Raw genomic sequence first — 14341 nt, forward strand, 5'->3', positions numbered from 1 at the left:
GATACAGGATAGTAATATCATAATCTTTTAGTAACTCCAGTCATCTGCGCTGTCTCAAATTTAGGTCCCTCTGTTTGAACAAATGTTGCAAACTGCGATGATCAGTGTAAACTTCACAAGACACCCCATAAAGATAATGCCTCCAAATCTTAAGAGCGTGAACAATCGCAGCTAACTCCAAATTATGTACCAGATAATTCTTTTCATGGGGCTTCAGCTGACGTGAAGCATATACAATAACTTGCCCTTCCTGCATCAATACACAACCCAAGCCAACGCGCGAAGCGTCGCAATACACTATATACATCCCCGAATCGGAAAGCAACACTAACACCGGTGCTGTAGTTAATGATGTCTTGAGCTTCTGAAAGCTCACCTCACAATCATCGGACCATCGGAATGGAGCACCCTTCTGGGTTAATTTGGTCAAAGGTGCTGCAATAGATGAAAAACCTTCCACGAACCGACAATAATAACCTGCTAAACCCAGAAAACTCCTAATCTCAGTCGCCGAAGTGGGACGATACTAATTCTGAACTGCCTCAATCTTTTTAGGATCAACTTTAATACCTTCGCCCGATACAATATGTCCCAAAAATGCAACAGACTCTAGCCAAAACTCACATTTAGAGAACTTAGCATATAGCTTTTGTTCCCGCAATGTCTGAAGCACTACTCTCATATGCTGCTCATGTTCCTCCTTACTGCGCGAATAGATTAATATGTCATCAATGAAGAAAATGACAAACGAATCAATATATGGCATGAATACCATGTTCATCAGATCCATAAACGCTGCCGGGGCATTAGTTAAACCGAAAAACATCACCAGAAACTCATAATGACCATATCTAGTCCGAAAAGCAGTCTTCGGAAAATCCGAATCCCGAATCTTCAACTGATGGTACCCTGACCTCAAGTCGATCTGAGAGAATATCCTAGCACCCTGCAACTGGTCAAATAGATCATCAATACGCGGCAACGGGTACTTGTTCTTAATAGTGACTTTGTTCAATTGGCGATAATCAATACACATCCGCATTGTTCCATCCTTCTTTTTCATAAATAATACCGGTGCATCCCAAGGCGATACACTCGGTCTAACAAACCCTTTGGCTAGTAACTCTTCAAGTTGTTCTTTCAATTCTTTCAGAGCCATGCGATACGGTGGGATAGATATAGGCTGGGTATCTGAAGCCAAGTCAATACAGAAATCAATATCACGATCAGGTGGCATACCTAGAAGATCTGACGGAAATACATCGGGGAACTCCCAAACTACAGGCACTGAATCAATAGCCGGAGTCTCTGCAGTAGTATCCCGAACATAGGCTAGATAAGCCAAACAACCCTTCTCAACCATGTGTTGAGCCTTTATAAAAGAAATAACTCGATTAAATGAACTAACAGGTGAACCCTTCCACTCCAGCTTAGGCAATGCTGGAATAGCCAAGGTAACAGTCTTGGCATGACAATCTAGAATAGCATGATATGGAGACAACCAGTCCATGCCCAGAATAATTTCAAAATCGGTCATCTCAAGCAATAGGAGATTTGCTCTAGTTTTGTAACTGCAGGACCGGTAGATCCGGTTCACAACAATAGAATCACCCACAGGAGTGGACACATAAACAGGAGTACTCAAGGACTCACGAGAAATACCCAGGAATGGAGCAAATAGAGATGACACACATGAATACGTAGATCCTGGATCAAATAATACTGAGGCATCTTTGCCACAAACAGAAATAATACCTGTAATCATGGTATCTGAGGCCTCTGCATCTGGTCTAACCGGATAAGCATAGAATCGAGCTGGAGCGCCAACTGGCTGGCCTCCGCCTGGCTGACCTCCACCCCTAGGACGGCCCCTACCCACCTGTCCTCCGCCTCTCGATGGTCGGACTACTGGTGGAGCAACTGGTCCGGTAAGCATACGCTGCTGACCCTGCTGTACTGGTTTACCTCAAAGCCTGGGGCAAAACCTCCGCATGTGACTGGGATCCCCACACTCATAACAACTCTTCGGTGCGATGGGCTGCTGACTAAGTGTCTGGCCCTGGGGACCTGAATACCCATGGAAAGAACCCTGAATAGCTGGTGGACGATAAGAACTCTCTGGTATAGCACTGAAATAAGGTCGTATTGGAGCACCTCGAGGAGGTGGTGGTGCTGGATATGGAGGTCTGTTGGACTGTCCCCTCACGAACTGACCTCTGCCCCCGGACGGAGCACCTCTGAACTCTTCAGAGTACCTGAATCGCTTATCTCTCATAATCTGCTCTCGGCTCCGCTGACGTACACCCTCAATCCTCTGGGCTATCTCCACAACTCACTCATAAGAAGTACCCGTCTCAACCTCTCGAGCCATAGTGGCCTGAATACCAGTATGTAAACCGGCTACAAACCTTCGCACTCTCTCCGCCTCAGTAGGGAGTATCATTAGTGCATGGCGAGATAATTCAGAAAACCTCGCTTCATAATCAGTCACTGACATCTGACCCTGTTGGAGCTGCTCAAACTGAAACCGCAACTCTTCCCTCTGGAGGGTGGAATATACCTGTCCAAGAAGATACGGGTGAACCTGTCCCAAGTCATGAGAGGAGAATCTGCTGGTCTGCCAAGAGCATAAGACTGCCACCATCTACGGGCTCTACCCTCTAGCTGAAAAGTAGCGAAATCAACCCCATGGGATTCCAATATCCTCATGTTGTACAGTCTATCCTTGCAACGATTAATGAAATCCTGTGGATCCTCATGTCGCTCACCCCCAAAGACAGGAGGATGTAGTCTAGTCCATTTGTCCAATAGTTTCTGAGGATTGGCGGCTACAGCTGGCCTGGGCTCAGGTGTAGCTGCTGCCACTGGCTGGACTCCACCCACGGGTAGTTCACCGTGGGTCTGATATACAACAGCTGCCTGTCCATGAGCCTACGTGGTAGGGGTCTGTGCTCCCCCGCCCGCCTGAGATGTGGCTGGGTCTTCCAGAAATAAACCGGCCTGAGTCATATTGTCCATGAATCGCAGCATACGACCCATGACATCCTGAAATCTCGGTGCAGATGTGAAGTCCACCGGAGCTGGCTCTGCCACAGGCACCTCACCCTGCTCCTCAATAATGGGATTCTCTGCTAGATTCACTGGCGGCATAACTGGAACAGTCCTAGGACGTCCTCGCCCTCTACCACGGCCTGGAGCCCTCCTTCGGCCTCTGCCTCGGCCTCTAGCAACTAGGGGAGTAGCTCTTCCCAGGTCTGGAATCTTATTAGAGCGTGTTCTCACCATCTTTGAGAGAATAAGAGAAGGATATTTAGTACTACATCAATTGCACAATGGAATATGAAGAAAGGTAGTTTCCTAACACCATATAGCCTCTCGAAGATAAGTACAGACGTCTCCGTACCGATCCGCAAGACTCTATTAGGTCTGCTCATAACTTGTGAGACCTATGTGAACCAAGTGATCTGATACCATGTTGTCACGACCCAATTTCACCTATAGGTCATGATGGCAACCAACACTACAGCTAGGCAAGCCAACTAATAAGTCAAACGTACATTGGTTAAACTTTTATTCCAAGAAAATAATAAAATACCAACTTCTACCAATGTGTGTGTGCCAAGACCCGGTGTCACAAGTGCATGAGCATCTAGTAGATTATACAAAACTCCAAATACTGTCTGAAATGAAATAGACAGAATATAAATATAAGAAGAGACACTAGTAGCTGCAGAACGGCTCAGAAAGGAAGCTCACCACTATGCCTCGGGATGACGTGGGTATGTGATAATAGGTCCTCCACTAGTACCTGTCTCAGATCCTACACAAAAAGTGCAGCAAGTGTAGTATGAGTACGTAAACAACGTGTACCCAGTAAGTATCAAGCCTAATCTCGAAGTGGTAGAGACGAGATGGCCGACTTTGACACTCCCTATGGGTCAATAATAATAACTGAAATAAAACTAGGATATTTAAATCAGCATGATTTACAGAATTTACAATAATTTATTTAATCAGCAGAAATAATCAAATTCCTTCAAATGTAACAATTCTCAATATATTAATTAAATTCCTTCAATTCAAATAATTTCCAATCAATCAATTAAACCTCATTTACAGGAGTAACAATTAATTCCTTAACAAGCAAGAATAATAATTCATTAAATTCCAAGGATTTTTCAATTTATTAATTAGCTTCACAAGCTGAAATAAATTATTAAAGTATCGTGTAATTATTATTATTAAGCACGATTTCTGCCGAGGACGTACGGCCTGATCCAGAGTATCGTGTACACTGCCGAGGGACGTGCGGCGCGATCCATAGATGCATCTATCCTGCCAAGGCGTTCGGTCCGCTCCACAAGAAAGGAGGACATTTTCTTATGTGCCTCCGGAAGGAGAGTATATTTATTATAAGGTAAATTCAGGAGGAGAACAATTTCTTTTAATAATTAATTGATTTAAACAGAAAATCAAGCCTATGAGATTTTCATCCTTTAATATCTTTATCTAACAATTCACAATATATTCATATAGATATCAATTAATATAAATAAATCAAAGAATACAATTTACACAAGTAAGGCATGCTTTGAGTCCTAAACTACCCAGACTTTAGCATTAATAGAAGCTACGCACGGACTCTCATCACCTCATGCGTACGTAGCCCCCCCACAATCAGCAACAATTATGTAGTTTTAATCACCTATGAGGTAATTTCCCCCTCACAAGATTAGACAAGAGACTTACCTCGTCTTGCTCCAATTTAATCCACTATAAGGCCTTTTCCATGATTATCCAACTCCGTCTGGCTCGAATCTAGCCAAAATAATTCGATACAATCACTAAATATTATAGGAATCAATTCTATAAGAAAATACTACATTTTAAAGAAAAGATCCCGAAATTAATTAAAAATTCGCCCGCGGGGCCCACATCTCAGAATCCGGCGAAAGTTATGAAATCTAACAACCCATTCAACTACGAGTCCAACCATACCAGTTTCTTTCAAATCCGACTCTGTATCGATACCGAAATCTCAAAATTTTGTTTTCTATGAGATTTCTAAACTTTTCCAAATTTCAATCTCAAAACACTAATTAAATTGTGAAAACAATGATATATTTATGTTTATAGACCAAATCCAAGTTAGAATCACTTACCCCAATGTCTTTTCCTTCAAAATCTATCAGCCTTCGGAACTGGTCCTCTTTTCCAATGGGATGAATGCCCTCTTTTTATAAAACTGCCCAGCAGCCTTCGGAACTGGTCCTCGAACTGGGCCTCGATCGCGGCTCCGATCACAGGCTCGAGCCTGGACCTCGGTCATGGCCTCGATCAGGGCATCGAGGTTGGGCCTTTGATCAGGACATCGAGGTTGGGCCTTCGATCAGGGCATCGAGCATGGGCCTTCGATCAGGGCATCGAGCATGGGTCTCGATCCTAGCCCACGAGCCTTACCTTCGATCATGGCCTCGAGCTGGACCTTCGGTCGTGGCTTCGATCTCAAGCTCGAGCCTGAGCCTCGTCAACCCTGGGCTCGATACCTGGGCAAGATATCAACACAGAATATCCAACAGAAGAGGAAACAACACTGCAGCAGCTTTTAAGTCCAATTTTTGATCCGTTAACCATCCGAAACTCATCCGAGGCCCTCGGGACCTCAACCAAATATACCAACAAGTCCTAAAACATCATAAAAACTTAGTCGAACCTCTAAATCACATCAAACAAATGCTAAAACCATGAATCATACCCCAATTCAAGCTTAATGAAACTAATAGTTTTCAACTTCTACATTCGATGTCGGAACATATTAAATCAACTCCGATTGACCTCAAATTTTACACACAAGTCATAAATGACATAACGGAGCTATGAAAATTTTCGGAACTGGATTCCGACTCCGGTATCAAAAGTCAACTCATCGGTCAAACTTCCAAACTTAAATTCTTGTTTTTAGCCATTTCAAGCCTAATTTAACTACGAACTTCCAAATAAAATTCCGAACACACTCCTAAGTCCAAAATCACCATACGGAGCTGTTGGAATCATCAAAATTCTATTCCGGGGTCGTTTTCACATAATTAGGCATCTGGTCACTATTCAAACTTAAACATTTTAATTTTTCTTCAAAATTCCATATCTCGGGCTAGGGACCTCGAAATTTGATTCCGGGCATACGCCCAAGTCCCAAATCACTATACGGACCTACCGGAACTGTCAAAATACTGATCCGAGTCCGTTTACTCAAAATGTTGACCAAAGTCAACTCAATTGAGTTTTAAAGCTCTAACCCACATTTTAATCCATTTTTCACATAAAAACTTTCCATAAATTTTACGGATTGCGCTCGCAAGTCGAGGAATGATAAATAGTACTTTTTGAGGTATTAGAATACATAATTAATTATTAAATTTAAATATGACATTTTGGGTCTTCACACACACACACACACACACACACACACACACACATATATATATATATATATATATATATATATATATATATATATATATATATATATATGTGTGTGTGTGTGTGTGTGTGTGTGTGTGTGTGTGTAAGTGTTTGACCATTAATACCGACCGATAACTTATTTTAAAATAAAATGTATAGTGTTATAAGATGTAGTGTTATATTAAAGCATAAGTTGTAGCAATAACAACATATAGTCGGTCAAATCACATAATTTGAGAATATATATGTGTGTGTGTGTGTGTACTGTGCATGAGTGCGTGCGCGTATGTATTTATGTGTATATGTATATAAATAAATATATATATACATATACAATTTAGTATTTTCGACCGATATCGGTCGGAAAATTTATAATTATATGATAAATAATTATTTATTATCAAAAATAATAATTGACGTAGGGCGGGAAAAAATTAAATTAAAATTTCCGACCGACATCGGTCGGTATTCTATATTTCTTTTAATTAATTATTGTTTTTGTAGATAGTATGCAAGTCTGAACAGTCTTTGGTCAAAGATTGACCATTTTCCAACCGAAGGCGGTAAGAAAATTAATTATTTTTTTGTGGGACCATATAAACCGACCGATATTGATCGGTATTCTTATTTATAATTTTTTATTTGATTTTTTTGACCATTTTACTTTGTTTCAGATTGATTTCGGTCGGTATTTCTTTCCGACCGAAAGTCGATCGGAATGCCTTGGACGAAATTTGCCAGTTTTCTTGTAGTGAATGGCATTAAGGAGTGAATAGTTACCTGCTCAGCAAAGGGAGTAGGACGAGTGATGACCCAAAATGTCATCTTTAAATTTAATAAGTAATTATGTGTTCTAAGACCTCGAAAAGTACCATTTATCATTCCTCGACTTATGTGCACAGTCCGTACAATTTTTCGGAAAGTTTCATGTGAAAAATGGATTAAAATGTGAAATAGAGCCTTAAAGTCAACTGAGTTGACTTTGGTCAATATTTTGAGCAAACGGACCCGGATCAGTATTTTGACAGATTCGGTAGCTCTGTATTGTGATTTGGGACTTGGGCGTATGCCCGGAATTTAATTTGGAGGTCACTAGCTCAAGTTATGACCATTTAACGGAACTAGCAATTTAAATGCTAAAGATTTCAAGTTTGACCACAGGGTTGACTTTTTGATATCGGAGCCGGAATCCGATTCTGGAAATTTGAACAGCTCCGTTATGTCATTTATGACTTGCGTGCCAAATTTGAAGTCATTCCCGATTCATTTAATATGTTTTGGCACGAGATTTGCAAATTAAAAGTTTAAAACTCAAAGTTCGAATCGGGGTGTGAATTGTAATTTTAGTGTTGTTTGACGTGATTTTAGACCCCGAGTCAGTCCGTATTATGTTACGGGACTTGTTGGTATATTCGGACGGGGTCCCGAGTACCCCGAGTGTGATTCGAATCGAAATCGGAACAAGAATTGGACTTAGGCAAAATCTAAAATTTTGGGTTCTGGTGTAATCGCACCAGCGGATTTTTGATCGCAGGTGCGAGCTCGTAGAAGTGAGCCTTCCATCACAGATGCGGGACTGGGCTGGCTTGGGGTCTTCGCAGGTGCGGCCCTTTTGCGCAGAAGCGGATGTCGCAGGTGCGACAGGAGTGTCCGCAGATGCGGAACTTCACCTGGCAGACTGGCATCGCAAATGCGAGCTTTGTCTCGCAAATGTGAGTCCGCAAATGCGGAACTTTTGTCCGCAGATCCGAAAACGACTGGGCAGAGCCCATAAATTCGGAAGTCGCCATTTTTACTCATTTTTGAGTTTCAAGTCTCGAATTTGGGCGATTTCAAGGGAAATTTTCACGACTTTGAATTGGGTAAGTGTTCTTTAACCAAAAGTGATTATATTTTACAAATCCATGTCTATATTCATCATTTATTTCGGATTTGGATGGAAGAAATTGGAATTTTTGTAAAACTTTCCAAAAACGAAAAATTTAGATTTGAAGGTCCATTTGATATCGGAATTGGACAAATTTTGTATAGTTGAACTCGTATCGGAACGAGTGTTCGGATTTCGTGAGTTTTTCCGGGATTTGAGACGTGGGTCCCACTGTCGAATATTTTAATAAATTTCGGATTTTTATCCGAAAAATATGTAAATTCATATGGAATTAATTCCTATGATTAGTATTGAATATATTGAATTGTTTGTTAATAGATTTGAAGCTTTCGGAGGCAAATTTAAAAGGAAAAGCTGTGGTTGAATAATTAATTGGAATTTTCAAAGTGAGGTAAGTGTCGGAGTTAACCTTGACTTGAGGGAATAGAACCCTTAAATTATTTGTTATGTGAATTGCACGTGAACGGCGTATAGGCGATGTGACAAGTGTCTATACGTCGTCAAATTAATTGTTTGCCTTCTTACTTGAAAAATTATAAATTATTTTTAATCATAAATTAATTATTATAATAATTGTTTCTCTTTTATTCTTTGTCAAATATTTATTCTTGAATTCCTGCATTAATTGTTACATGCTATTTGAATTATGTGTTTAATTGTTATCTGGCATTTAGCATATTAAATATTAAACCGCCTATTTTCTCCCTGATTTCTATAATAATTTACTATTTGTCATTGTTTGTTTTATAATTAAATTATAATTGTTATATGCTTGTTGTCTTAAAATTTTATATTAATTGTTGCATTTATTAGAGAAATGTCTTCTATAAGAATTGATTGAAATGGATTTATTGGAGGATCGAGTTGCACGCCGCAACAGACTTATTAAAAAGTTAATATTGGAGGATCGGGTTGCATGCCGCAACAAGCTTATTAAAAATCAATATTGGGGGATCGGATTGCACGCCGCAATACACTTATTGAAAAGTCAATATTGGGGGATCGGATTGCATGCCACAATAGACTTATTGAAAAGTCAATATTGGGAAATCGGATTGCACGCCGCAACAGACTTATTTAAAAGTCTATATATATACTTGATTGAAATAAATATATGACAAACTTGATTAAAAGAAAAATATTGGGAGAGCGGGTTGCACGCTGCAACAAAATTGAATGTGAATATATTGTGAGAGTGGGTTGCACGCTGCAACAAAATTGAATGTGAATATATTGTGAGAGCGGGTTGCACGCTGCAACAGAATTGGTTGAAATAATAATGGATTATGATTGCTGGATTGGCTTCAATTATTATAAATGAGTTATGTGATTTATTTCTATTATTTGTGGTTGTTATTAATATTGCGTACAGGTTAATGTAAGTGAATCGCCTTAGCCTCGTCACTACTTTGTCGAGGTTAGGCTCAGCACTTACCAGTACATGGGGTCGGTTGTACTGATACTACACTCTGCACTTCTTGTGCAGATTTTGGAGTTGGTCCCAGCGACTTACCATAGACTTGCTCGGATTTCAGCTACCAGAGGAGACTTGAGGTATAACTGCATGACGTCCGCAGTTCTGAAGTCCCTGTCTATTTTACCTTAGCTGTGTGTTTATTTTCAGAAAGCTTTATTTTATTCAGACCTTTATTTGTATTTATTCTAGAAGCTCGTGCACTCGTGACACCAATTCTGGGATTGTATTTAGACACCGTTATTTTTATGGATTATTTCAAAAATTGCTTCCGCATTTGCTTCCTTGTTAATAATAAATTTAAAATTGTTTTAAAAATGGATAATATTATTCTAACGTTGGTTTGCCTAGCAAGTGAAATGTTAGGCGCTATCACGGTCCCGAAGGTGGGAATTTCGGGTCGTGACAGTTGGTATCAAAGAACTAGGTTATATAGGTCTCACGAGTCACGAGCAAGCTTAATAGAGTCTGAAAGATCGGTACGGAGACGTCCGTACTTATCTCTCAAAGGCTATGAAGTTTAGGAACAATATCACTTCTTTCTTATTCTATCGTGCGATTTTATTATATCATCGATGATTGAACCATTCTACTCTTATTCTCTCGCAGATGGTGAGAACACGTAATACCTCTACCAATGGACAGGGACCAGAACCCCTGGTGGCAACTATGGCTAGAGGTCGAGGTCGAGGTCGAGGTCGTGCTAGAGGCCGAGGTAGAGCTCAGTCCAGAGCTCGAGCAGCTGCAACTGTTGTAGAACCTCAGGTAGACCTTCAGGAGGAGGTTCAAGTTCAGAATGTACTAGTTGGACCAGTTCAGGTCCCAGAAGGATTCATAGACACTCCAGTTCTTCAGGACGCTCTAGTCCGATTGGTGAGTCTTATGGAGGGTGTGGCCCAGAATGGTACATTTCCAGTGGCACCAGCCGTCTCACAGGCTGTGGGAGGAGCACAAACTCCCACTACTCCCGCTCCGGAGCAGATGGCTCCCCAGACTCGGGCTCCAGCAGCCCCCCCTCCCAGTTGGGGTAGTTCAGGCAGTTGTTGCGGCACAGACCAGTGATAGGCCCGCCATGTCTTTTGAGGCCTTATTGAGACTGGATAAGTTTACCAAGCTCTTTTCAGTTCACTTCAGTGGTACACCTTCTGAGGACCCACAAGATTATCTTGAACGCTGCCATGAGGTGCTACAGAACATGGGTATAGTTGAGACCAATGGGGTTGATTTTGCTGTGTTTCAGATGACGGGTTCCGCCAAGAGGTGGTGGAGAGATTATACATTGACCCGACCAGTCGAATCACCTGTACTTACCTGGGAGTAGTTCTCTCAGCTATTTTTGGAGAAGTTTCTCCCTATCACATTGAGAGAGGAATTCCGCAAGCAATTTGAGCGTTTATAGCAGGGCAGTATGACTGTTATTCAGTATGAGTCCAGTTTTGTGGATTTGTCCTATCATGCTCTCCTTTTACTACCTACTGAGGGAGAGAGAGTGAGGAGGTTTATTGAGGGACTCACTCACCCTATCAGGCTTCAAATGGCCAAAGAGACCGGAAGTGAAATTGTTTTCAGGAGGCTGCTAATGTCGCCAGGAGGATGGAGATGGTTCTTGCACAGGAGAGAGGGCAGAGGTCTGATAAGAGGCCTCGTCAGTTAGGTAGTTTCAGTGGTGCCTCGTCTGGAGGCAGGGGTAATTTTGGTAGGGGTCATCCTCCCAAACCATTTCATTCAGCACTTCATGTATCTCCCAGTGCTTCAGGGAGTCACTGTTCTATTATGCCTTACTCTGTGCAGCAAGTATTCAGTGCACATTCAGCTTCTATCAGTGCACCACCACTCCAGAGTTACTACAGTGGTTATCCGGCCCATCTGGGTCAGCTTCAGCTTTGGCAGCCACGGCATCAGTATGGGTGTTATGAGTGTGGGATCATTGGTCACATCAGGAGGTATTGCCCTAGATTGGCGAGTAACAGATCTCGGCAAGATTCTCGTGTCATCATACCGGCACCGGTTGCTTCACCGCCTACTCAGTCAGCTAGAGGTAGGGGTCAGGCAGCTAGAGGTGAAGGTTAGGCTATTAGAGGTGGAGGTCAGGCCATTAGAGGTGGAGGTCAGGCCGTTAGAGGTGGAGGCCGGCTAGTTAGAGGCCGTCCCAGGGACGCAGTTCAGAGTGGTGGGGCCCATGCCCGATTTTATGCTTTTCCAGCTAGGCCTGAGGCCGAGTCATCTGATGTTGTGATCATAGGTATTATTCCAATTTGCCATAGAGATGCTTTAGTTCTATTCGATCCAGGATCTACTTATTCATATGTGTCCTCCTAATTTGCTTCATATTTGGTTGTGCCTTATGATTCTTTGAGTGCTTCTGTGTGTGTATCTACACCAGTGGGAGACTCTGTTGTAGTAGATCATGTCTATCGTTCGTGTGTGGTTACTATTGGTAATCTTGAGACTAGTGTGGATCTTCTACTTCTTGATATAGTAGATTTTGATGTCATCATGGGTATGGATTGGCTATCTCCTTATCATGCTATAGTTGATTGTCATGCCAAGACAGTGACCCTAGCTATGCCAGGGTTACCTCGGTTAGAGTGGAAAAGAACTCCTGGTCATTCTGCCAGCAGGGTTATTTCTTATATGAAAGCTCGGCGTATGGTAGAGAAATGGTGTCTAGCCTATTTGGCTTATATTCGCAATCCCAGTGCGGATGCTCCTTCTATGGACTCAGTACCAGTTTTTCGTGAATTTTCAGAAGTATTTCCTGCAGATTTGCCGGGGATGCCACCCAACAGAGATATTGACTTCTGTATTGATTTGGCTCTAGACACTCAGCCCATTTCTATTCCACCATACCATATGGCCCCGCCGGAGTTGAAAGAATTGAAATAGCAGTTACAAGACTTGCTTGATCAGGGATTCATTAGACCCAGTGTCTCGCCTTGGGGTGCACCAATATTATTTGTAAAGAAGAAAGATGGCTCTATGCGGATGTGTATAGATTATCGGCAGTTGAACAAAGCCACTATCAAAAACAAATATCCGCTGCCAAGAATTGATGACTTATTTGATCAGCTTCAGGGTGCCAAGGTATTTTCGAAGATCGATTTGAGGTCTGGTTACCATCAATTGAAGATTAGGGAATCTGATGTCCCTAAAACAGCTTTTCGAACTCAGTATGGGTATTACGAATTCCTAGTGATGTCATTTGGGTTGACAAATGCCCCAGCAGCATTTATGGATTTGATGAATCGGGTGTTCAAGCCTTATTTGGACTCTTTTGTGGTTGTATTCATTGATGATATCTTAATTTACTCCAGCAGTCGAGAGGAGCATGAGCAGCATCTTCGAAGTGTGCTTCACACTTTGAAGAATAATCAGTTATATGCCAAGTTTTCAAAATATGAGTTTTAGTTAGACTCAGTTGCCTTTTTGGGGCATGTTGTATCGGCAGAAGGCATAAAGGTGGATCCTAAGAAGATTGAGGCTGTTCAGAATTGGCCTAGACCTACTTCAGTTACAGAGATTCGAAGTTTCCTGGGTTTAGCAGGTTATTATCGTCGGTTCATGGAAAGATTTTCATCTATAGCAAGCCCATTGACCAAATTGACCCAGAAAGGTGTCCCATTCAGATGATCAGACGAGTGTGAGATGAGATTTCATAAGCTCAAGACCGCTTTGACTACGGCTCCAGTGTTGGTATTACCCACAGGTTCAGGATCGTATATGGTATATTGTGACGCATCTCACATTGGGCTTGGTGCAGTATTGATGCAAGATGGCAAGGTAATTGCATATGCGTCGTGGCATTTGAAAGTTCATGAGAAGAATTATCCTGTTTATGATTTAGAATTGGCAGCCATTATTCATGCGCTGAAGATTTGGAGGCATTACCTCTACGGTGTCTCATGTAAGGTATTTACTGATCATCGCAGCCTTCAGTATCTGTTCAAACAAAAAGATCTTAATTTGAGGCAGAAGAGATGATTGGAGTTGTTGAAAGACTATGATATCACCATTTTGTATCACCCCGGAAAGACCAATGTGGTGGTCGATGCTTTGAGTAGAAAGGCTGTGAGTACGGGCAGTCTAGCGTATATTACGGTTGGTGAGAGGCCATTAGCTACAGATGTTCAGACTTTGGCTAATCAGTTTGTGAGGTTAGATGTTTCAGAACCCAGTCGGGTTCTAGCTTGCACAGTCGCTCGATCTTCTTTATATGAGCGCATCAGAGAGAGGCAGTACGATGATCCTCATTTACTTGTACTTAAGGACACGGTGCAGCACGGTGATGCCAAACAGGTTGCTGTGGGGGAAGATGGGGTTCTGCGAATCCAGGGCCGTATTTGTGTGCCTAATGTGGATGGGCTTCGTGAATTAATTCTTGAAGAGGCACACAGTTCCAGGTATTCTATTCATCCAGGTACCGCCAAAATGTATCAAGATTTGCGGCAACATTATTGGTGGAGGAAAATAAAAAAGGATATAGTTGCATATGTAGCTCGGTGTCTGAATTGTCAGCA

At 41.8% G+C, this 14341-nt stretch overlaps 1 long non-coding RNA gene across 1 annotated transcript in view; it reads right to left on the reverse strand.

Annotated features, from left to right (window-relative positions):
* Positions 1 to 7273, reverse strand: part of LOC108946156 (uncharacterized) — a 29173-nt gene extending 21900 nt beyond the window's left edge. The window contains exon 1 of the long non-coding RNA XR_011414476.1: positions 7243 to 7273. This is a non-coding gene — a long non-coding RNA (uncharacterized lncRNA). The remainder of the gene's footprint in view (positions 1 to 7242) is intronic.
* Between the last annotated feature and the right edge of the window lie 7068 nt (positions 7274 to 14341).

The sequence above is a fragment of the Nicotiana tomentosiformis genome, chromosome 2 (assembly GCF_000390325.3).
Source record: "Nicotiana tomentosiformis chromosome 2, ASM39032v3, whole genome shotgun sequence".
Lineage (NCBI taxonomy): Eukaryota > Viridiplantae > Streptophyta > Magnoliopsida > Solanales > Solanaceae > Nicotiana > Nicotiana tomentosiformis.